This window comes from Schistocerca gregaria, chromosome 2 (genome assembly GCF_023897955.1).
Source record: "Schistocerca gregaria isolate iqSchGreg1 chromosome 2, iqSchGreg1.2, whole genome shotgun sequence".
NCBI classification, from domain to species: Eukaryota; Metazoa; Arthropoda; class Insecta; order Orthoptera; family Acrididae; genus Schistocerca; species Schistocerca gregaria.
Window position 1 is genome coordinate 363,388,204 of NC_064921.1, and position 25,515 is coordinate 363,413,718.

Genomic DNA, 25,515 nt, shown 5'->3' on the forward strand with positions numbered 1-25,515 from the left:
GCTGAAACTGGTAGCTAAACAATAAATAAGACCATAAGGACGGCTGTAGGTGTTTGATTTTCCTACAACCATCATGTAAGTTTTCTGCGGTTTCGCTTACTCAGTTAAAGCGAATGGCTGAATAATTTCTTAAAAGGGTAACTCCCCACCGCACCCCCTCCCCCTCTCAGATATAGTATTAAGATAGCCCATTGGATATCCCGTCAAAAACTGAACAAAATTGTTCAAATGGCTCTGAGCACTATGGGACTTAACATCTCTGGTCATCAGTCCCCTAGAACTTAAAACTACTTAAACCTAACTAACCTAAGGACATCACACACATCCATGCCCGAGGCAGGATTCGAACCTGCGACCATAGTGAACTGAACAAAGATCAAGCATGAAACTAGGTGTTCTGAACTGTGAAAAAGAAGTAAAATCGAAACAGTGAACTGTCCAAGCTCAAGACTGCAACATCAGCAAATTTCGGTAGCCACCGCGCTATGGTTATGTGGTCCGATGTCGTAATGTGAAGGGGCAGATCCGTGTTCAAATCTCCCTTGTGCGCCGTCTTTTATTTATTTTTCACAAAATTGTGAACTGCCATCCAGTCATTGCAGTCATTGACATGACTGTACTCTTGCATTCAAATTTGTTCGTGTCGTGGTGTACCGCCCGTTTGCAACAGCGAGGTGTAAGGAAGGGATATCCAAACGTGCGTGCATCGTATTTGCTCTCTCTACCCAAGTGGGACATAGCAGATCCGTTTTAGAAGTTTTGACTCTTGACTTCCTTTGCTGTATTTCACACCCATTTATTTGCTGTTTTCATTTCTGCGAGAGGTCTATGCGGCATCACCTCTGCCCTGGTTGTTCATCACATTTACATACGATAATATATTCTTAACAAATGCCTCATCTTCTGTGTTCTAAGCAATGTACAATATGACAGTTGCCAAGACTCAAAAATGAAAAGAGACATGTCAATGAGAGGACGAAACGTTCATAATCTTGTAGAAAGAAATGGGTCACTAGGGAGCTTTGGACACGGATCTCCCGTTTGCAGTCCAACACCGTAACAACACAGCCACTACGCCGTGGTTCTTGCAATTCGCTCCATTTTACACATCTTGAGCTTGAATCGCTCACTGTTTCTATTTTGCGTCTTTTTTCACAGTTTTACTACTGTTTGTTACGTTTGATTTGTGGTCAGTTTTTGACTGGGTAGCCATTGGCCCACTTTACCACTTAATCTGAGGGGTGGGCGACGGGGAGTTCCCCTTCTTTGCAGACCAAATTCCGAACCTTTCCCTAGGAATGTGAATCAGCTTTAATGACCTAGCGTCTACGGGCCGTACGCCACAGTAGTGGCGCTCAAGTCCCCGACCAGCTAACCTGAAATACATTTTTCTTGGTCTCGTTAAACCACGAAAAATACTGCAGTTCCCATTCTTGTAATCCACAGTCTAAAGTGATGTCACTGACAGCGGGACGTTCAATTTTAACCTTCCTTCTGCGAGAACGAGGACTGCTATAAGCTCACTAGCCAAAATATTCAAACATCCTGGCGGATTAAAACTGTGTGCCGGACTTAGACTCGAACTCGGGACCTTTGCCTTTCGTGGGCAAATGCTCTACTAATTGAATTACCGAAGCATAACTCGTGACCCGGCCTCGCAACTTTACTTCCACCAGTAGCGCATCTCCTACCTTCCAAACTTCACGGATGTTCTGCTGAGAAACTTGCGGGCTACCACTCGTGGAAGAAAAGTTACTGCAGAGACATGACTTAGCCACAGCCTGGGGAATGTTTCCAGAATAAGACTTTCACTCTGCAGCGAAGTAAGCGCTGTTAAGAAATTTCGCAAAGTTCCTGTGAAGTTTGGAAGGTAGGAGACAGGTACTGGCGGAAATAAGGATGTGAGACGATTCCGTGAACTGTGTTTGGATATCTCAGGTAGTAGAGCACTTTCCCGCGAAATGTAAAGGTCCTGAGTTGGAGTCTCGGCTCGGCACACAGTTCTGATCTGCCACGAAGTTCATATCAGCACATAGTCCGTTGCAGAATGGAAAACGTCATTCTGGAAAAATATTGACCACAATTTTAAAATAAAACATCGGTGACGTTGGAACGCTGTAGAAGGTGCAAATTGGTACCAGGCGGTGGGAGAGTCTCCATAGCTGCCATAACTATTGCCAGTAAAGCGGTTTGTATCTGCCTGTGGGTGCAGTAAGCTGGGTCAGCGTGGAGACGTGACAGACTGACAGAAAGGAGGTGTCGTGTTTCGACGTGCTCATGGCCACAACGTGAATGAAGCTTCCCGATTCGTTGGTGCTTCAGTGCGGACTGTTCAACGTGTGGTATACCTCTCGCAGCCGTGTAACAAGGCCTAAGAACAGTGACCACCAAAAGATCCTAACAGACAGGGACCCGAGGTCGTGACACTTTGTCCATGAAAATCTGTCCCAAACCCAACAGGAAATATTGCTATCATAGAATGCAGTTCGATCTCAACCGCATTCCGAGGGAATATTGTGAAAGGCAGCTGCATTCAGCGGACATTTAGAGTGAGGTATCTTGGCAAAGGCGATTGCTCACGGCAGCAGATAGCACGTCTTCAGTGGCCAAACAACACAGAAGATGAACAGCAGACGATTGGACGTATGTACTGTGGTCCGACAAGACCCGACTTTGCCTCTTTTTTAAACATTGCGAGGTGTTCAGTGCACCGACGACCCTGTGAGGCGTTCAACTCACAGTGTGTGGAGGATGTAGTGCAGACCGAGCTCTCACGATTGGCGGGTGTTTCTTTTTTTATACCGTGACATGGTTCCACTCTCCAGTTTCACAGTGGACCTGAAGCGGGAGCTAATCATCAGTAAATTGCTTCAGCTGGATATGACACACATGAAGAAAATTGTGGACGCTCTTTCCACGCAGTTCTGAGACCGCCAGAAACAGCGATACGTGGTATTAAGACGCAGTTATCTCCTGCGGGGTGATAAATTTTTTTGTCAGGTGCGCTTATTAATGTCTGCACAAATCAATTTACTTTGAGGAGAATCTGAGGAATAGTTCAAGAAGCTGTTATCACTCGGCTTCGCCTACAGCATTGCAGATGCTAGACCTGATACACCATTGTGGGATCTGACTAACAACTGCTACCTTTCTGTGTAGCCCTGTGAACAGCCTACTCCGAAAGATGGGGTCCTTCCACCACAAATCAGGCGCCAATAACTGCCGCTCAGCTACGCGATACACATTGGCTGCTTTCCTGATCATCCGAACAACCGTGTCCTTTTCCCTGTTACGAAGATCCACCTCCCACAACAATGGCCAAGGATTGCAGTCTCAATCACAGTTTACATAATGTCTCTCTTTTCTGAGCTCCAGATTCCCCCACTGTCACTTTGTCATGGAGCAATCACAAATCTCTCTCCCCTCCCCCCCCCCCCCCCCCCCCCCCCCGTGGTGTTCACCCAGTGCTTGGATCTGTCTCGAGGTATTGTTTAGACTGACAGATTATGTTGACTCCATGGTTTTCTCCCTGTTTTTGGCTGTCACTGAAGCATCTCCCGCCGACCGGTGTGGTCGTGCGGTTAAAGGCGCTTCAGTCTGGAACCGCGTGACCGCTACGGTCGCAGGTTCGAATCCTGCCTCGGGCATGGATGTGTGTGACGTCCTTACGTTAGTTAGGTTTAAGTAGTTCTAAGTTATATGGGACTTATGACTTCAGATGTTAAGTCCCATAGTGCTTAGAGCCATTTGAAGCATCTCCCAGGTCGGAAGTGGTTTATGTTGATTGCTCTACTGTCGACAGACGAACTGGTTTTGCATACACTTGTCCAAGGTGCAGTGTACTGTGCTCCCTACTGAACAGATGCAATGTATTCAGTGCAGAATTGGTGGCCATCGCTCGAACCCTGAGCCACTTTCGTCCCTGAACTGGCGAGACGTTCTTAATCAGCAGGGATTTCCTGAGTAGTCTTCAGGCTATCAACTAATGCTAACCTCGATAGCAATTGGTTCTGATTGTCCAGGATGTCCATTCCGGCCTCCATTGAGGTGGACGGTCGGTCGTTTTTCTGTGGATGCCTGGTCATTTTGGGATCCCAGAGAACGATCATGCTGACCAGTTCACCAAGTTGGCTGCCAGGTTGCTTACTTTGGCGATAAGGGCACAGCAGCCGTTCGCCTTTACACTCTCAGTTGTTGGAGATTTGGAACATGAATTGGTGTGCTCTGGTTTCTCCAAACAAACTGCGAGCAATAAATGAGATCACAACTATGTGGCATGCTTCATATTCCCTCAGCGAATCTACTGTTCTGTTGGCTTTGCATTTGCCACACTTGGCTGACCCATGGCTACATCCTACGACGTGAAAGTCTGTTCAAATGCCGGTGTGGTCCCTGCCTGATGGTGGCCCAAGTTTTTAAACTTGCTGATATGCTGCCTCGTGCTAGTGAATGACACCAGAGAAGCTGACGTTTTACACTTGAAGGTGGTTTCTACTTCTCTCTGTGAGGTAGGGCACACATTGGCCTCATTCGCTTGAGAGAGGTTGGAGGGGTGCCCCCATTGCCCACTCCAATCCGGCCTAACTGCTGCCCTCCCCACGTTTTTAATTCATGTTATTTTACATATGTCGCTGGTTTACTGTCTCGTAGTCGTTGTTTGTCTCGAGGTTTTTATCAACTTGCCTGTATTTCTAGTTTCCTTGTAGTAACGGGAGAGAGGAAAAAACCGATCAAATGCATAGGGTATGTCTCGCATTGTAAGACTTGTTTTTGGGGCTTTTATTTATTTATGGAATCATTAAAATGTGTAGAGAAAGTATAAAGCAGAGACTAGATGCTATTTGCATATCTTTATATTTTATCAGTAAAAAATAAAGCTCTGTATTTGTCACAAGATTTAGGTCACTTGATTATGTATGTCTGCACTCGTTGGTACTATTTTGTAAGAGTCGCTGATATAATAATTCCTTAATTGCATAGAGATGTTTTACGTAGTAGACATGTTTGAAACACATTTTTAAACCTCCTCAACTAATCAAAACTGTAAGTTGTTATTTCACAGGAGGACGACTTCAACAGGACTGAAATCGCAATAGTTCAATGACTAAATAATTTTAGCTTCGTGTTGACTCTTTCGTTGAACATCTTCTCCAGTGTGCGTTTTGTATGGGTGTTGTGTGATGTCCTTAGGTTAGTTAGGTTTAAGTAGTTCTAAGTTCTGGGGGACTGATGACCATAGATGTTAAGTCCCATAGTGCTCAGAGCCATTTTGCGATTTGTATTGTAATTTCACGGGCAAAAAGACAATGAACAAAGACGGAAGAAATTCAGAAAGGCGATCGGAGAAAGGGAAGTCATTTAAGAGTCTAATAAATACAATAAGAATCAGTCCGATCGCTGTTGGAATGGACTTTCATGGCGTGGCAAAACATGTAAGCGAAATCTTCGAATTACTCGCATCTTTAAATGCCGTATAACTGGAGAATTTGACCCTGTGATGCAATTTTACACTGATTGAAGGCACATTTCAGCATGCAACTGCTTTCTGGATGGAGCAGCCCCTCCTCCCCTCCTCCCCCCCTCCCCCCCGCCCGCCCCATCTTCTCTTCCCATCTCCTCACTTCTACTTGGCGCTGTGCGGGAATGCCAAAGATGGCTGAGTTTGTGAAACCTTAATAACAGACAGTTCACAGATCGTATAGAAATTAATAGTAGCCAGATGAATCATGATACCTCACGAAGAAACATGTACATTACCATTATTTGCACGACGATTCTGATGACGTAATCAGATTTTAATATCTTTATTAGTTTAAAGTTTAGAATCTGACTGTAAATTATACAAGTAGCACCCAGCAACGAATTTCCAAAATCTAAACAGTTCATCAGATTGCGTCGATCGACGTGTCTTTAGAAAGCTATTAGTGTAAACCTAAATTGGTATAAATTACAGGCATGTTACTTGAATAGTACATGAGTTATTGGAGGTCAAAGTGGCCTATTGCTATCGATGGCGTCAGGCCATAAGTGCTTCACAGTTACACGAAAAAAACAGTAGCTGCATGCTTATAAATATATTTATTCATCTCTGCTTTTGTTTATATCCGATATATACTATTCACGAAGAAATTGGTCAAATATTTACTGTGTTTTAGAGAGCACAGAGACATTAGGCTAATGGCCTACTTCTGCTTGTTATTCCTTTGATATGCTTTTATAATTTGTTTGTGTGCTTAATAACGTATGTTAGAGCGTGTTCATGGTACAGCCGTAGGAATATTTATTTAATTTCAAGTTATTTAAATGTAAATCCAGGATTTCGAATGTTTTTCACTATGTTTATGAATATGCGTTGGCCTAAGACATGGTGGGAGCACTCTAGCCAGTGACAGCGCTCGTGGGTGGGGAGACTGGATGGAAGTGGGAGAACAGTATGGGAGAGAACTCGGGGGGAGGGGGGGGGGAGGGGACGGGGACGGTGACGGTACGGGGAGGGACGCACGGTCGCGAGAGAGACTTGGAGTGTGGAGCGGTTTGCGTGAGGTCGCAAGAGATACGTAGTGCGGACTTGTGAACTTGAGATTTCTGAGGTTTCTACGGTGAAGACGTAGTATACGTTTAGAAGTTAATATCTCGTGAGCTATGTTGTCGTTCATAACTGATTACGTGCAGTAGGAATCTATTGTTTCGCTGTTATTCAACTTATTTTATTTAATTGCTGGGGGATCGACATCAGTAAGTGTTTTGCAGAAATGTACCACATACTCAAAAGTACTTCTACTGTCATACTCATCATTTAAAGACGTTAAGATAGTACCTGCAAATTTTATTTATTTCACACTTTTATGTATAAATTACTATTTACATTCGAGGTTGCCGAGTGATAGGAAGCTTACAGCACTGTATACTGTAGACTCAGCAGTATTTGGCTTATAATGCGGCACCTAAGTATTCCAGCCCCTAGACAACGAAACCAACCATAAGTTTCAATATTTCAACTTTGAGTCTGAGTATACGTAGTTGAGAGCCACCACCTCACACCATTTCATTTTATTATTATTTGAAAGCCCGCAACGCGTATCTCCTGATTTTATCGATCTTCAGTTCCACTCTAATTGATCACTTGCCTACTGTGTCCTTTCTTTCTGAGGAATGTTCCTTGCTTGATGCACGTAGGATGAACGGACTGTTGATCTCTTAGCTTGGTCCCTTTAATCCCGTCAGTCCCTGTTTGCTGTCGCGCATTGTGGTAGTAACCGTTGCCTTAGATCCGCCGGCGTTGAGCTGTTTGCAGCTCCCCGGATCTAGGCTGGGCTGGCCATCCTGATACACCAGGACTCGGTACAAGTAGCGTGGTATCAAACCGCTGTGGTTGCGGCCGCCGAAGAAACGCACGCGCTACCCGACGGCAGTGCAGTCTGGCTGAAGAGCGGCCGGTGCGGTGTGTGTGTTGCAGGCGGACGGGCGCACGCTGCGCGGCCGCTGCACGCAGAGCGCGGGCGGAGTGGGCCGCAACCTGGCGGACGCGCTCGCCCGCACGGGGCCGCCGCCGCTGCTCGTCTCCGCCGTCGGGGACGACCAGTTCGGACGCTTCCTCCTCGCCGAAACTCTCTCCCATGTCGTGAGTACAGCTCATATGTCTCCTCTGCTGTTTATGTCTGTATGTAACTCGACGCACAAATCGTGGATGAAATCGTCAATATACCGTGTAACAGGAAGATTTACACATTCCTACAATTACGGAAAGTGTTTGACACAGTGCCAGATTGCAAACTGACGCATATGATGAGCAGCGAAGTGAGACTGTTCGTTGATCAAGCTGTAGTGTACTGGAAAGTGTCGTCGTTGATTGGCTCTAGAACGGTACAGGATGACTTAGTCACTATTTCGTGTAATGAACGGATGCTTGCTCTAAATGTAGGCAAATGCAAATTAAAGCAGATGAGTACCGAAAACAATCGCCTAATGTTCGAATACAGTATTAATGGTGTGCTTATTTACACAGTCACATCGGTTAAATACGTTGGAGTAACGTTGCAAAGCGATAAGAAATTGAACGAGCACCGAAGGACATTACTATGCAAGGCGAACAGTCGATTTCGGTTTATTGGAACAATTCTAGGAAAGATGGAGGACACCACGTGTAGAACACGAGTGCAGCCCATTCTTGAGTACTACTCCATTGAGGTGTGCGTACTGTAAGAACTTCAGTATACACACCATCAGATTATTTGACTTGTCGCTCTAACGATGTAGGCGAGTGTCAGAAATATGTCTCGTGGTCTTATCGTGGCGTGTTTATCTTCTGCCGTTAGATCAGACGATAGAAATGCCACTTGCACGCTTAGAGTAGAAGATTCACGGTGACCAACTTTAAACAGAACTTGATTAATTTCCACACACATTTATTAAAACAACAAGCATAAAAATTACTTGACTTGGTTCTGCATGCTATTTGCAATTGACAATCTGAAGTTCCTTTGGTACTGGTACGTTAATCTTATTCTGACATATATCTCTGATACTTGAAAAAATTGTCTATACATTTATCTTCATGGATTTGTACAGTAATATGGTAATCTTATTAGGCGCAGACTGAAATTTGACTATAAACTAGTACAGACGGGTGCAGACAAATGCAGACTCACTAATCGGAGGTCTGTACACTCGTTATAATACCTCGCTCGTTCAGGTATCACTGTGCGAGTGTGATCCACGAGGAGAAAAAGTTCTACGTTAGCAGCAATCTCATTGGCTGCATTACGTATAAATACGTGGATCGGCGGAAGCAGAATTTGGCCCATCTCTATGGCAGCGCCATTTCGTAGTGCGGAGACGGACGAGCGCTGCACCTGCGATGTTGTGCTTAGCGGGGCGCGCTCTAGTGCGGAAGTTGTGTACGCGCTGACTACGCGGAATTATGTACACAACATCTAGTGCTTGCGGTCCCCATCAGGTCAGATTAAACCAAGGCATCGAATCAGTCTCCTGTCACCAGTAGGTTCGATCACCACGCGAGTGTTGAGGAGGCCCTTTGTGAACTCAGATGGGAATCACTGGAGGGAAGACGACATTCTTTCCGCGAAACACTACCTGGAAGCTTGTGTGTTGACTATCCGGTAAGCACGCTGTTTCAAAACGACACTGAAAAAGTTCGAGTACAAAAAGACGTACGGAGGAATAAATTGAGGGCAGCACCTTTTCTCCAGAAACCTCACCCAGACACTTGATTACTCAGAACACCTATACCTATACGTTGTTTTCGCCTTCAGCACCAACAATGAGAGCTTATTTTCCTACAACACCTGACGTCATCTGAGACCCCAGTCGGGTCACAGAATGATTAGGTTGGCATGATACATAGAGCGAGTTAAGGTCGCACTTTGTCAGCCGTCTCTTAGCGAATACGAGTATCCTCTGCTGAGAGAATAAGAGCGGTAAATTTTGAAGTCGAGCAGATGCAAAGATCTAGTGGGATATAAACTTGAAACGCTAGAGAAACTGGTAGGCATGCGTATTCAAATACAGAGATATGTTAACAAGCAGAATACGGCGCTGCGGTCGGCAACCCCCATATGAGACAAGTGTGTGGCGCAGTTGTTAGATCGATTACTGCTGCTACGATGGCAGGTTATCAAGATTTGAGTTTCATCGAGGTTTTGTTGTCAGCTCATGATCTCCGAGGTAGTGGGGATTTTCCCATCCGACCATTTTACGAGTGTACGTGAATATCAGGAATCCGGAAAACATCAAATCTCCGACATCGCTGCGGCTGGAAAAAGATCCTGCAAGAACAGGACCGACAACGACTGAAGAGAAGGGAGAACCGATAGAGGTACTCAAGGTACCCTCCACCACACATCGTCAGGTGGCTTGCGGAGTATGGATGTAGATGTAGAACGTGATAGAAGTGCAACCCTTCAGCAAATTGCTACAGATTTCAATGCTAGGCCATCAACAAGTGTCAGCGTGCCAACCATTAAACGTAACATCATAGATATGGGCTTTCGAAGCCGAAGGCCCACTCGCGTACGACTCTAAGCTTTATCGCCGCTGGAAGGAGGTTTGGCTTACCAGACTGCGCATCGGGCATAGCCCTTTCACACATAGCTTACTTCTCCGGGGGGAGGATCCACCTTTCTGTGAAGTTTGTGTCGCGCCGCTTTCAGTTCAGCATATTGTGGCTACGTGTGTCCTGTATACTGACAATAGGGCAGCACGTGGTCTCGCTGGAGTCTGCCCACCGTCCTCGCAGATAACGATACCAGCAGGCCTCATCCCTAAACTGGTGGGGAAGGGCGGCAGACTTAATTACGTTATAAACTGCTCTGCATGTGGGGACAACCTTCGTCCCCACCCATGCGATTTCATGAAGATTTTTCGTCAGGGCGCTGAGGAACGTGATGTCGAACACCCCCTCAACCCAACTCATCATCATCGAAGCTTTACGCCTCGCCTGGGCTCGTAAACACCAACATTGGACTGTTGATGACTGTAAACATGTTGCCTGGTCGGAAGAGCCTCGTTTCAGATTGTATCGAGCGTATAGACTTCTATGGGTACGGAGATAATTTCATAAATCCATGGACCCTGCATATCAGCAGGGGACTGTTCAAACTGGTGAAGGCTCTATAATGATGTGGGACGAGTGCAGCTGGAGTGATATGGGACCCCTGACACATCTAGGTGCGACTGTGACAGGTGACACGTACGTGAGCCTCCTGTCTGATCACCTGCATCCATTCATGAGCATTGTTCATTCCGACGGACTTGGGCAATTTTTGCTGGACAATGCGACACCCCACACGTCCAGAATTGCTACAGAGTGGTTCTCGGTACACTCTTATGAGTTTAAACACTTCCACTGGCCACCAAAATCCCAAGAAAAGAACGTTATTGAGTATTTTCGGGATGCCTTGCAACGCGCTGTTCAGAAGAGATCTCCATCACCCTCGTACTCCCACGGATTTACGGACAGCCCTGTAGGGTTCATGATGTCAGTTCCTCCAGCATCAGTTCCTTTCAGACATTGAGTCGATGCCACGACGTGTTGCGGCCCATCTGCGTGCTCGCAAGGACCTGCACGATATGAGGCAGGGTATCAGTTTCTTTGGCTCTTCAGTGTATAAGTACTGAGTTTAGTTTCAACTGCAATGTGCCTCTAATTAAAGTTTCGTTTTCAAAACACTGTGAAAGAGATCCACTGCTCAGAATGAATTTGAACAGCATAATATTGACGCAAGTAGAACGTTATGGAATAAAAAAGTAAAATAACGATAATTTGACCAATAGTTCGCAGTGTAAGCGTCAGAATGTGCACACTGACAGACACTCGACACCCAGGTGTTCCTCAATTTCCATTCGAGGCGCCCAACATCTTGTCTCCGTGAAGGATCGCGAGTTACTGGAGTAGCCATGGACAAGTTCCGGACACTCGAGGCTATGCAAAAATACGTTGGTCTGATGTCTGCTAAAGGTCTGGAGAAAATAAGAAAATTCGAAAGCACAGATTCTTTTGGAGTGCAGTGAGACACAGCGAGTAAAGCAGTTGATCCGACGCCTGTCGAAGACGTGGCCACAGCGTTACAGGAGGGGCCGAGCGGTGTTGTGCAAACATGCAATGCAGGGGAGTTCCCCGAACGTTGGACGTGACTGCCAGCAAGGTGCATATAATTTTACGAAACATACTGCGCTACTATTCGTACAAAATTACCAATGTTCAGTAGTTACTCCCTGTTGACATACCAGAAGGATACACGTTCGCTCTGATATGTCTTGCTGGCACATAAGTGGACAGTGAATGACCATGGAAAAATTCTGTGGCCAGATGGAGCCCATTTCCGTCTCCTGGGACATAACAGTACGCAGAACTGCAGAATACGGACAACGGAAAATCCACATGTATATCAACCAGTACCACTTCATTGCGCAAAGATGACGGTGTGATACAGATTTATGGAATCGTTTATCGTAGGTCCGTATTTTTTCAAGGAAATGAGTCCTATGGGTCCTGTAACCAGTACCGTCAGTGGAAAAGGCTATGAGAGTCTTTTGCACACCATCATTATTTCAACCTCCAACAGCGTGGATATGTGAACGGGATAATTTTTATGCAAGATGGCGCTCCTCCACAAATTGCAAAGCCAATTAGGCGGCTGCTGCAGAGGCATCTCGGAAATGTTAGAATTATGAGTCATCGTTTCCCTACTGCCCGGCGGTCCAGATCACCTGATCTTAATCCATACGACTTCAGGTTTCGGAGTTATCTGAAGTGTGTGTTCAGTGCTCCAATTACGCGTTCTAAACGTGACACCAGAGACACTCCGATCTGTTGTGGAACTTGCTGTTTCTTGATTTAACTTCTGGCATAAAACGGCGAGCAGCATACTGAACATGTCTTGCAGCAGTCTCACGACAATTAGAAACGGATGCCTTTTGCTTTTTATGCGATTTTTGACCTCAGGACAGTTGAAGACAGATTTTTCCCATACGATGTGGTACGACCTTGCCTTGGTGGATGGGCTTGCCTGACTAACAGTGTCACAATTATTGACTGCCGAGCTTGTGCAGTAACGTACATTGAACAGTACGGATGGTGTAATGTGCAGCTCAAACCATTGCCGTCCTATTGCGGTTCATCTGTCCTTTGTAGCATATCTCATTTACGTTAAGACGCTTACATTGCCGTCTATTGGTCAAATTTTCGTTTTTTCCCCTGATGTTCGAATTTGATGTCGTTCTGATCTCCTTCCAAAGCGTTTTGAAACTAAAACTTTAATTATGTATATCCCGTGTATTACCTCTTGCCTAGAAAAGGAAACTGCATAGTCCAATTGTTCTTACTCTGGCAGTGCACTTTCATTCAGAGATGATAAATATAGATTCAGACACAGACTGTGAACTTAAAAATGTTTTTCGATATAGGACTGTAAATAATAATTGTGAGGAAAATCATAAGCAAACTGCATTAAATGGGGATTAAGAGGTCGAATGGTATTTATTGGTAATAAGTTTAGAGATTAAATGCCCTGCCCTGCAATCGAGAAATTTATGTCCCAGAACACGTGTAACAGATAGTTCTGAGGCTTCCAATAGGTTTACTGTCGCAAGGATGGAAATCCACACTTCAGAATAATTGAATCCAAACTGTTTTACAAGCAGTCAGTGAACAAGCTACTAGATTTTTAAGAACTAGATCTGTGGCCAGCCATTGTCGAATTTGAGGCGAGTTATAATTCTAGGCAACCTCCCTCGAAGCAACCTTAGTTGAAGGTAACGCACATGAAATATAAATAGTTACATATTTAGTGTGCTTTATCCCACCATTATAGAATACATTTCACATAACGCTCCCTTACGTAGAGAACAGCCGAATTGCATCAACGACAACAGCAGTGCTAGCAGACCGAATGAGGACGACAGATACTTCACGGATGTAAGATTTTGTAATCTTGCATTTTTTGTGAGAAATAAATGATATTTTGATTTATTTTATTATTACCCTATTTTGATTTAGAACACAGAAGCGAAAAGAGATAAGTGCAATGACCTGCTACCGAGTCGCTGAACATTGGCGAAGTAGCACATATTCAGTGTTTTTTAGGCTTTCATATAGATAATCAGCGCGTATGTAAATTGGAAACAGCATTACACATCAGAGTAAACGCAGCCAAAGAAAGTGACACCTCCTCAAATTTGCACTTAACTTTGACAAAATGTAGTAAAGATCACTTATCTCCATTGACTTCTAGGCGCCTAACTTTTTTTTCGTACAGTACTCCATTTGTTTTATTTTTATATTTGTTTCTTATCTTTTTACAAAGATATTGGAATTCTTAAGACCTCTATTCTCACTTTGGATCTCGATTAATTACCACAATGTCCAATGGGGAAAATGGCATATAAGTGCTGTTCTGATGGTGAACTGATAATGGTTTTAACTATATTTTCGACGCGCTTAATATCACTTCGTGGGATTTTTGTCTTCAGCCTCTTTTCCCTTGGATCCTATATAATACTCGGGTTTTTAGGTATCAGAAACAGCGCACATTTTGCGGATTGGGGTCGAGGCAATGTGCAAGCCAGTGCGTCTCTAAAACTGCGACTGAAATCTTGTAGAGCTCTACCATATGTAAACCATACGTTTCTTCTTATTTTCAGGAGCACCTCCTGTAGTAGATCTAGAAGGTTGTTCTGATTGAAGTCCCTGCAGACAGTTCCTATAATACGTGCTGGGAAATGTATGGCCCTAACAGTCACTTGTAATTTCTAAAGGGCCCACGATCCCTTACCCAGGGATAAATACAATTTGCCTCACACAAGTCGATGGTAGGTAGAATGGATTGTCAAGAGCTGCGAGCGCTGAGTGAGTGAATGTGATGATAGTCTGGGCGTAGCCGACAGGAAGGGAGAGTATACCGTTGTGTGAATCGCGGGAGAAAGTATCCCGTGATGTATCGGCTGTGTGTGTCTCCATCGCCGCTCGGTCACCACATTACCAAATCGTGATTAGTGACATTACTGACAGCATTTCAAGAAGTTTGTGGAGTGTCGAAAATTCACGCACTCGCACCGGCCACGCATTGGAGTGCAGTGAATATTGAGTATGCTAACTATTGTTATACAGTGTGACCAAATACAAAAGTCTGATATCTGCGTAGATTAACCGTAATTAGACGTGTGAGACGAAAGTAGTATCTGTCTCAGATTGCATCTACCACAATATCGCTCAAATAGTGTAAAATATCTTGACATTGATTATTGCAAAAAACCCTCTCCATTGTGTTTAACATTGTTGAGCAGCAGCATTCTGATTAGAAACTCCCAGGATACCTAAAACCGAGTAGCACTTATCAGTTAGGTCCCGGTCACATAAAAATTAGAACTCATGCTGCTATTCGCTTATTAACAATCGACAGAATTTAACCGGAAGTAATTCAAATCCTAGCCTACATATTAATCTGAAAACAAATGACTGTGCTACAATCTGCCCAAAACTAATGACTGTGCTGCAATCGGCCCATATATGTTGTTTATAGAAATTGATTATGCCATCTCTTCAAAACGTTGCCTTGCCTGTGAACAAACTTGAAGAGTCAAACAATGGACTGGCAATTTGTGCAATAACCCATCGGTAAAAGTTCTCCCGTGGTGCGAAAGCGGCAGACGTAAGATCGTGTACATGTTGAAAATGATACGGATACGTGAGTTGCTCGTGAAGTATCCTTCGTGCTCAACTTGAAGATGAACCACATACCAGGGCCATTTGTCTTGCGCTGTTGCCAGGCTCTTAGACACCCCGTAGAGCGTGCTCTTCCTAGCTACGCGTACGAGCAACGCATGGTCTTCCTTGATCCATAGTTTGTGGTGCTACGAATCCTGTGTAGACAAGACGGCGGTACACAGCACTAAGATTGGATAACTCGTCTGTCTTCGGCATGGAAACGCCACCTGAATACAGCCGTGCGACTCGTGTCCCTTACCACTCGTGCGGCCGTATATAAAAGTAGTGTCTGCCTGCTCACGAAATAAATGTATTGCCATGTTTGAACGGAGCACTTTCAGTTAATTCATTACCTGTAAGACATATACACAATGCAGACGTTGAAGACAGACAAACGACGAAGGTAAAAAAAGTCTCCCTGAAATTTCCTGGCAGATTAAACCTTTGTGCCGGACCGAGACTCGAACTCGGGACCTTTGCCTTTCGCGGGCAAGTGCTCTTCCGACTGAGCTACCCAAGCACGACTCACGTCCCGTCCTCACAGCTTTACTTCTGCTAGTACCTCGTCTCCTACCTTCCAAACTTTACAGAAGCTCTCCTGCGAACGTTGCACTCCTGAAAGAAAGGGTATTGCGGAGACATGGCTTAGCCACAGCCTGGGGGATGTTTCTAGAATGAAATTTTCAATCTGCAGCGGAGTGTGCGCTGATATGAAACTTCCGGGCAGATTAAACCTGTGCGCCGGACCGAGACTCGAACTCGGGACCTTTGCCTTACGCGGGCAAGTGCTCTACCACCGGCACACAGTTTTAATCTGCCAGGAAGTTTCATAACAGCGCACACTCCGCTGTAGAGTGAAAATTTCATTCTAAAAGTCTCCCTGTCAGCTAACTCCATCTAGGTTCCAATGAGTCGAATGGGTGCCTAGGTAAGTAAAGTTGTTTTTGTACCTGGAAAGCCGTTGAACGTCACCTTTTGTTAATCACTCGAAAACGAAGGATTTTCGGACATATGTTTTTATTAACCTTTTCCGCTTGTTTTGGTGTAAGGAGCCATTTCCGAAAGTTTGGAAAAGTACTTTTGAGTTACCTTGTATATGCAGGGTGTCTCCCCTAAGAGAGGTCAAGCACATTTCCCCTCGTGTTTCAGCATATATTTACGATTTCATGTTCGTGTCGTGTATCCGGAGTCAGCAAAACAATTAATTTACTGCATATTACGTCCTTCATGCGACGCTCAGTGCCGACAGATAGCGATGGATTGTTTTACATTACAAACAAAATTAAAGACGGAATTTTACCAGTCCATTCTAAAGTATTCCCAAATTAGTCTAGTGCGATATTTGTTTTATCGGTGTGTGTTAATGAGGATAGCAAATTAGGAAGAGTAAACAGCAACCCAACAGAGACTGAGCAGCGCTACGTGGTTGGCGGTAGCAGTCAACGCCGGGTCAGGGCAGCGGTGCCACAGCTGGAGTACTGAGTGTTCTTGGAGTTTTACTGTCTCTGTTTATACATATTGATAACAAGAATATCGGACTCGACTAATCTCTAACAGCTCTGTCAAATGGACAAGTAAAATGCGGCTTTAAAAGTCATTTTGTTTGTTTGTAACAAGAGTCAAACGAACGCTTACCAACGGCTGCGAGTGTGATGAGCGCCACAGGGAACGGTGCGAAGCCTCGCCCGTGTAGCGCTTCCACCAGCCACAACGTGCAAGACGGCTGCTCACATGGTTGATGTACAGGATGTTTCACAATTCATGTCATACCCCTCCAGGGGCTGTAGCGAGGACTAAGTATATCAAGTTTTTCAAAAGAACTTATGTCCGGAAGCGGTTCGTTTCCGTGTTACAAGCAAAACAAAAGCTAATCAGTCGCACAGTAAATTGCTCTCACCTACTTCGCCTGTTACGGTAGGCTACCCTCGTGATGTCTGTTTTCATCTGTCCTGTTTCCGTGCTTCCTGGTGATGCGTCAGTTGACGTTACCGTGACTAGTATTGCAGTAACAGAATGCCTGAGTACACGTTCGCAGAATTTAGATATGTTGTCAATTTACGGTGAAACTCCCCGTAGTGGAAGAGCAGCTCAGTGTCTGTATCACGAGTGCTTTGAAAACCGTGTGACTCCATCTCATTCCATGCTTGCCAGAGTAGAAATACTGCGGGAAAGTGGAAAATTCACAGGCGGTAGAGCGAACTGTGGTGCACCAAGAAGGCGACGCATAGTCGTATTGGAAGAAGAGGTGCTCACAAGGTTGAAGAGAATCCATCGACGAGTAATCGAGCCATTGCACGTGACTTGTATGCCTCTCACTAGTTTGTCTGGCGTGTTCTGCATGAACAGTTAACTTCATAAATATCACCCACAGAAGGCACACACCATGCTCCAGGGGAATTTTGTGTTGCTTCTCAGTTTCTGTACTTGGTTTTTAGCCCGTTGTGTAGATTTTCCTCGGTTTCAAATCAGAATTGGGTTTGTCGGCAAAGCGCATTTCAATAGGGAAGGTGTTTCAAACACTCGAAATAACCACGTTTTGGATCAAGAAAACCACGGAGATTTCGTCACACCTACGGCACCAATGACTGAGCAAGTATCTGTGTTGGTCGTTTGACTGGGCTGTACATCCTTCCCCCCTCTCCCTCTCCACCTAACGAGTACAGGTACTTGATATTCCTGCAACAAGTGCCGCCGGAGTTTCTGTAAGATGTGCCACTGCACGTCCAGCACAAATTGCGGTTCCAGCATGATAGCGCGGCAATACATCTTGCAGTTCGCGTCTGAAATTGTCTGAACGTAGTCTACGTTGACAGGCGGATCGTTCGAGGTAGACCACAAGCTTGGCCGCCAAGACCCCAGATTTAACCAGTTGGATCTTTTTCTTGTGGTGGCCACATGAAGACTCTTATTTACAAGACCCCTGTCCAGTCTGATGAAGACCTGGCTGCATGGATCATGGTTGCGGCAGAAGTGATTAAGCACATACCACGCATGTTAGAGTTTATGCGAACTTACTGCGCAGATACACTCTGTGCACCAAACTGGGAGGTCGTCATAACGAACAGCTGCTCTAATATCACAGTAAAAAGGAGTGAAATCTGTACATATTGTTTTCCTTGCAACATGCAAACCGACCGTTTCCAGACAAGAGTTCAGACGGAAAATCTGACACACCAAGTCCTTTCTACGGCATCTAGAAGTGTGTAACACGAATTGTGAAACATCCTGCACTGCGTCTCTGACTCGTCGCAAACAAAAGTTCCTCAGCAGGCCACTGGTATCTCCTTTTCTTTTCTTTTTTTAGCATTTGACGGTGAGACATTTTACACATAATACCTATTAAACATCATACACGGAAAAATAGGATGTCGGCAGGGATCATGAAATACGTAGTGATTTGACCTGCTACGCCAGATTCCGACTGTTGCTGTGCAAGTAGCTCTCGTTCAAAGTGCCTGGTCGTTACTCTTTGAAACAGAGTTCGGTTCCGCCATAGGGCTATGTTTTGTCCCCGTCGTGCTAGGTGGCAACGGCATTTGTGATACTTCTCTTGTCTTGATGGCGACAACACTGACGCATGTTATTTGTAGTCCTTAAGAGAACAGTTGTAGTACGAGCCAACAAAAACTCAAGAGCTAAAAAAAACTCAAATTTTAAACAAAATTCATCCAAGTTATTTTAAGGGGCATCCGCTTCCTAGGCGCTAGAGATTATTATTATTCCGAGGAGTAAGCGGTTTTAGACCAATCAGTAAATCATTATTATTATTAATTACAGGATTAATTAATACAAATATCAGTTACTAACATTTTTCTGTAATGCTGTTATCTTCTCCCAAGCCTCTCTATTCAGGGCGTGCTCCTTAGCGTACGCTGCGATTCTTCATTACCTTGTTCATGCATTCTTTCAGGAACGATGTGATATGCCGCGTTTACGTCTTCCAGGTGGTTTCCATTCAAAAAATTTGTTTGGCCATCGATGATCTGGCATTCTTGAAAAATGCTCATACCACTTCAATAATTTCCCGTCGATTCTATCTATCACTGTTTCATTTGCCCTCATTCTAGCTATTACTTCATTAGCTTTTTCTCGATTCTTGATATTCTAACTCTCCTTCGTAAATAATCCGTTTCCACAGTTATCAGCATTCTTTTGACGTCAGTAGTTGAAATCCATAGGGTTTGTCGGTTGCATAATTTTTCTTTCAGGAAGTTCGTATTTCAAGTAAAAGAGAGAGTAAGTAATCGAATAATTACTCAATTCTTTGGAACGAATAAAACAGGTAACAATAAGCTTTTTTTCAAATTACGCGTTCAAGTGTAAGTGCCAAGCAAAACACTAATCATTTTGCTTTTTATTCAAGAACATTAAAACTCACTCTTGCTCTCTTTCGAAAACATACAGGTCCAAATTAAGTTGAACTATTCACGTAAGTAGCACACAGAACGGTAAATTAGGTGCAGCACAAAAAAAATCATTAAGATAAAACTGAGTAAGAGAGAATAAATGTCTAACGATGAGTTCATAAATTTTGGCCTGGAAGTAAAATTACTAATATCCTGGGAAAAATAAGTTCAATTATTCAGCGTTATGGGCTGTAATAAGACGTGTCACAATATTTATTAAAATCCTTTTGTACGTGTGTAATGATCTCAGAGTCGAGGAGGTACGAAATTACATATTTCAACAGACAGGACAAGCGAAGAATATCGGAAATTATGTTTCGTTTCTCCTTAATTTAAGTAAAATAGAACTCAATGCTTTCGGTGGTCTGTGGATATGAAACTACAGACGCCAGCTGCTGAGACGCACTACGCTTTGCTTTACTGCAATTAGAACTTGAAAAAATTGTATGTCCTGAATTGATATTGTTTTTAAATAAATGCAGAGAAAAGGTGCCTTTTATGGGGGAGCTCGCTAATGTGACACATCTCAATACTGAATAAAGTGCTCAGCTCTATAGGGAAGTCTCAGAACTTAGTTCTCACAGCGCCTTAGGCGTAGAGCAGTGGCAATGGGACAATTACGTATCTGGATATTGTCGAGAATCCTTGATGTTGCAAGTGTTGAATTTCAAGTTTTTTTAGTGTATTTGCTCGTAGAGCTTTAATACCTGAAGTTGAGTAGCTGTTGCAACGACATTCATTAGATTATATCCTTCAGAAACTACCCTTTCAAGCGCTATAATGTACTGGCATTCGAACCGAAGAGAGTAACTATGAGGCTATGTTTCTGGCGCCAAATGGCTTATACCTGATATTGGACACCACCGGTCTTCAAATATTCGCCGCTGTCGCGTATTAGGCAACGCTATCCCATATTATATTATCTTGAACTTGCCGTCTTAGTAGATGGATTCAGATTCACATTTTTGCTAAGTGGTTTGACAATTTTGCGAACTTTGTGACGCCATCTGGTGGTAATGCTGTTCTGCTAATACTTTATTGGTGCCATATCACATTTTCGTGGTAGACAAAGCAAGAGAAGAGCGTGTTCACATATCTGTTTACCACTCCATTCCAAGCATAGAGGGCAACATCTTCTGTGTAATTGCTGGAACCCTTTAAAACGCATTGTCCCCAAGAAATAGAAGCCTGGTAAGCATATAACTCAAGTAGTAACCTCGTTTTTCATTATGAGGTAATTTGGAGAGGCCTACCTGAGAGCAGCAACAATGGAAACTGCTATAAACAGCCTCTGGAAAACGGGACTCTTCCCGTGTAACTGCTTATACTAAAAGACAATGAGTGTACAATACGCCAGGAGTTTGACATTCAAGATGAAAAGAACGGAGAAAATCTGAATCGAATGGTATCGGGTCAGCTCCCAAAATCAGAAAGCAACATTAAAAGCTGACCGCTACAGTAAAATTAGTACATTCCGGATCTGTTCAGTAGGGAAATTCGTCTCAGTAGAGTGAATGTTTGAAACAATTCAAAGAGAAGAAAGTTATAGTTCAATCAAAGAAGGGTAGCGAAAGTTTTGTTCTTGAAAAAGATAAACACAGGAAACAATCTTTCATTCCTTCAAAGTCTGATACAAATTCAAATGACAATGCTGTAGATATAGGAACTGGAGAAGAATAAAACAATGAATGCATATTCTGCAGTGATCGTCCATCTGAAGATTAGTGTGGAGAAATGAGCACAGTGAACGGAATACTGTTCTTGGACTTCCAAAGAATATTTACTTCACACACACACACACACACACACACACACACACACACATATATATATATATATATATATATATATATATATATATATATATATATCAAATGTTGTAAAATAAAGTGAAACAAGGAAAGTTTCATATCAGACATGAGGCTATAATGAGGAACACGCACAATAGGCATGGCCTCCTCGGATGAGGCATGGAAGTGGGCAGTCTTTGAAAATATGCCTGACCATTCGCGAAATTCTCCCATGCATCCAGCACCAGGTTCCACAGTTGCTCAGTTGCGAGTGGGCTTGCGTCGACCTGTGTAAGTTCATGTGACATTTTAGTTTGGCCCACAAATTCCCAATGAGGTTAAAGCCAGGTACTCGAACAGGCCTGTCGGTGAGGTCGACTTCAGACTGCTGCGAAAACCATTGCTGAAAGATACGACTCGTGTGAGCCCGTGAGTGGTCCTGAATGGACTGGATCACTTCATAGCGCATCCTACTCGACATCACATCACGATATGCAGATAATGATCCGCGGTGAGATGATCATAGGTTCGATGAAGTGTTCCTGCCCCATTTGATGACATCCACCCCCAGGACGAGGCACTGCGGCCAACATGCAAACGTGGCGCCATTCTCTGTGGGTCGTAACGTGCAGTCTGTGACCTGTGGATCATCACCGGACCCTCATTCACCAAGTTAAATATTGACTCATCTGAAAAGATGACGTAGTGCCAGTCACATCTACGTTCAGTGCAGCGAAGACAAGCCTGTAAATTTTGTGATCATCAGAGGGCGGTGGAGGGAGGGAGGGAGGGAGGGCGGGAGGGAGGGAGGGAGGGAGGGAGGGCGGAGTCCTGCTGTAAGTCGGCACAGCGTTTCATAGAGTGCGGCATACCTCGGCTACATTCGTTTTACGCTTCCAGCATACAGTGAAATGAAAAGTCATTGGATAGGGATATGCACATACACAGCTGGCGGTGCACAAGGTATAAAGGGGCAATTCGTAGGCGGAGCAGTAGTTTGTACTCGGGTGATTCATGTGAAAAGGTTTCCGACGTGATTATGGCCGCACGACGGGAATTAAGACTATGGGCGCGGAACTGTAGTTGGGCAAGACGCATGGGTCATTTCATTTCCGAAATCGTTAGAAAATTTAGAACTCCGAGATCCACAGTGTGAAGAATGTGCCGAGCATACCGAATTTCAGGCGCTAGCCCTCACTACAGACAAAGCATTGGCTTACGGCCTTCACTTCACGATCGAGAGCAGCGGCGTTTGCGTAGAGTTGTCAGTGCTAACAGGCAAGCAACAATGCGTGAAATAACCAGAGTGAATGTAGGACGTAGGACGATCGTATTCGTTAGAATAGTGCGCTGCGTAATTTGATGTTAATGGGCTATGGCAGCAGACGACCGATGCGAGTGCTTTTGCTAACAGCACAACATCGCCTGCAGCGCCTTTCTAGGGCTCATAGCCATATCGGCTTGACCATAGACAACTGAGAAAACGTGACCTGATCAGGTGATTCCCGATTCCAGCTGATGAGAGCTTATGGCAGGGTTAGTGTGTGCCGCAGACCCCACGAAGCCATGAAACCAAGTCGTCATCAAGGCACTGTGCAAGTTGTTGGAGACTCCATAATATTGTGGGCTTGCGTTACATCGATTATACTGCATCCTCTGTCCAATTGAACCAGCTGAGACCCCTTGCAAGCCATTCTTGGACTTCATGTTCCCAATCTACAATGGAATTTTTATGGATGACAATACGCCATGTCACCGGGCCACAATTGTTCGATTGGTATGAAAAACATTCTGGACAATACGAGCGAATGGCTTGGCCACCCAGATCGCACGAAATGAATGCGATCGAACATTTATGGGACATAACCGGTTGGTCAGTTCGTGCACAAAATCCTGCACCGGCAACACTTTCTCAATTATGGACTGCTATAGCAGCGGCAGCATGGTTTAATATTTCTGCAGGGGACTTCAAACGACTTGAGTCCATGTCACGTCGAGCTGCAGCACTGCGCCGGGCAAAAGGAGATCCGAAATGGTATTTAAAGCTATCCCATGAGTTTCGTCGCACCAAACAGACAACGCAGTGTAAGAAAAGCAAATGGTATGCGGGAACGCGAGTCCTTTATCACTGCAGTGAAACTCCATAGCCTGAAACCTTCCAATGCTGTTACACTGCTACCCCGTAACTGCACAGATTCGCTTTTTTTTTCAAACAGATAAAAGTAAGTGTTGTAATGGATGTATAAAACTATGTGCTGTAATTATACGCAGACAAAAAACCTAAAAGGTCTGTAAGCCAAATCATTACAATATGAAGGTAACAAACACACGTTGCTGTTGCCAGTGTGTATTGCATTACCACTGGTGCGAGCTGTACACAACCGAAGATACCAGAGCTTATCAAGGCATGCGAATAGTTTTGTTTCGTCGACTGTACGTGATTATCCTCCATGTGACTCTGCATTTGGGGCTATCGATAAGTCTCCTCCTCCTCTTCCTCCTCCAGAAGTCTCGAAACAGTTACTTAAATGGACTCGAAACCACTTTATTTAATAAATAACATTTATTTTCTTTACATGAATGTAAAATAAATTTCTCTATAGCTTATGGAAGACATTATGCGATCTACATAGTTCTCGGTCTGTAGCTTTTCAGTTGCAAAAACAAAACCAGAGCATCACCACTAACTTCTCACATTCTTAATAAACCAGCGACCAGTTTCCGCACTGCGTTATGCTCTCCGCTTATCAACCTCAAACCAGGTACAGTCGCTCCGCTCAAGCAAATTTGAAAATATTCGTGTAGTTAGTTAGCGATTAGACACTTTACAGAATGTAAGTCGCTGGGTTTGGCCTTCGATCCTACAGTAATTTCTTGTTTATGGAATGAATCTTCCTCGAGTCTAACACCACTGTTAGCGAAACACCTCCTGAATAATAATAACCACGTGGCAAATTCCGTTCCAAAAAAAGTGTATTTGTCGCACCCATAAGTTACGCGCCCCCAAAGAGCCGACGAGGCCTGAAATATTTCGTATAATCTGAGCTGATACTGCTTGAGCAATTACTAGATGTGCGTAATAATATAAAAAGGAGACGAAAATAACGCGGTAACAATTTGATAACAGCTACACTAAATTTGGTTTTACCGATGTTACTAGTCTTATGCCATAACATAGTGTTATGTTTCCTCAACTGAAGACCAATGTCAAACTAATTGCGTATGTGCTGCGAGCAGAAGACAATGAGGCAAGGACGTCTGAAATGGGACCACATCTTTGAGCAAACCCAAGCTATGCAGAGGTGTTACTGGAATTGCGAAATACGTTACAGACATACGACAAGAGGAGAGTTCGAAACTCAGCCAACAAAAAGTAAACAATTCACCAACTACGACACAAGAGCTGGCTCCGCAACCTACTAAACTGAAATCTGCGGAGAACCAAATTAAGGGTATGAATACGGGAGTTTCAAGAAATAGGATATTCTCTGCTTTTCCGTTATTACCAGTTGTGCCTCGTGGCCACTAAATTTTCAGCAACATAAACACCAACCACGAACGGCCCTACTAGTTAAAGATCCACGTTGTTTAACAATGCTGCGATAGCAGCTGGTACATGCCAATGCGTAAACCTCAGTTTCTCCCAGTAATAAAAAGAATGAAGCACGCAAATGAAGCGTGCTAACATAAGTTATACAGGGTATTTCCAAATTAAATGTAAAAAAGAAAACGACAGGGTTTGTAGAGCGTCGGCGCTAGGCGTCATTTAACGGCGTCGCATGCCGCCAGGAAGGTAGGCATAAAAAAAAGGTTCAGATGGCTCTGAGCACTATGGGACTTACCAACTGAGGTCATCAGTCCCCTAGAACTTAGAACCACGTAAACGTAACTAACCTAAGGACATCACACACAGCCATGCCCGAGGCAGGATTCGAACCTGCGACCATAGCCTAGAAACGCTCGACCACCGTGGCAGACAGGCATACAACACGGCACCAGAATCGAAATGGTAGCAGATTTTATGGGCGGGACGACACCACGGCGTTTCTTCCAGCATTTGCCGGGACACGAACACGTTTCATTTGCCAGAGCAAAT

At 44.3% G+C, this 25,515-nt stretch overlaps 1 protein-coding gene across 1 annotated transcript in view; it reads left to right on the forward strand.

Moving 5' to 3' along the window:
- Positions 1-25,515, forward strand: part of LOC126337077 (uncharacterized) — a 327,185-nt gene that overhangs the window by 19,585 nt on the left and 282,085 nt on the right. Inside the window, exon 2 of the mRNA XM_050001423.1 lies at positions 7,457-7,621. The gene's annotated coding sequence lies outside the window, so the exon portion shown is untranslated. The remainder of the gene's footprint in view (positions 1-7,456; positions 7,622-25,515) is intronic.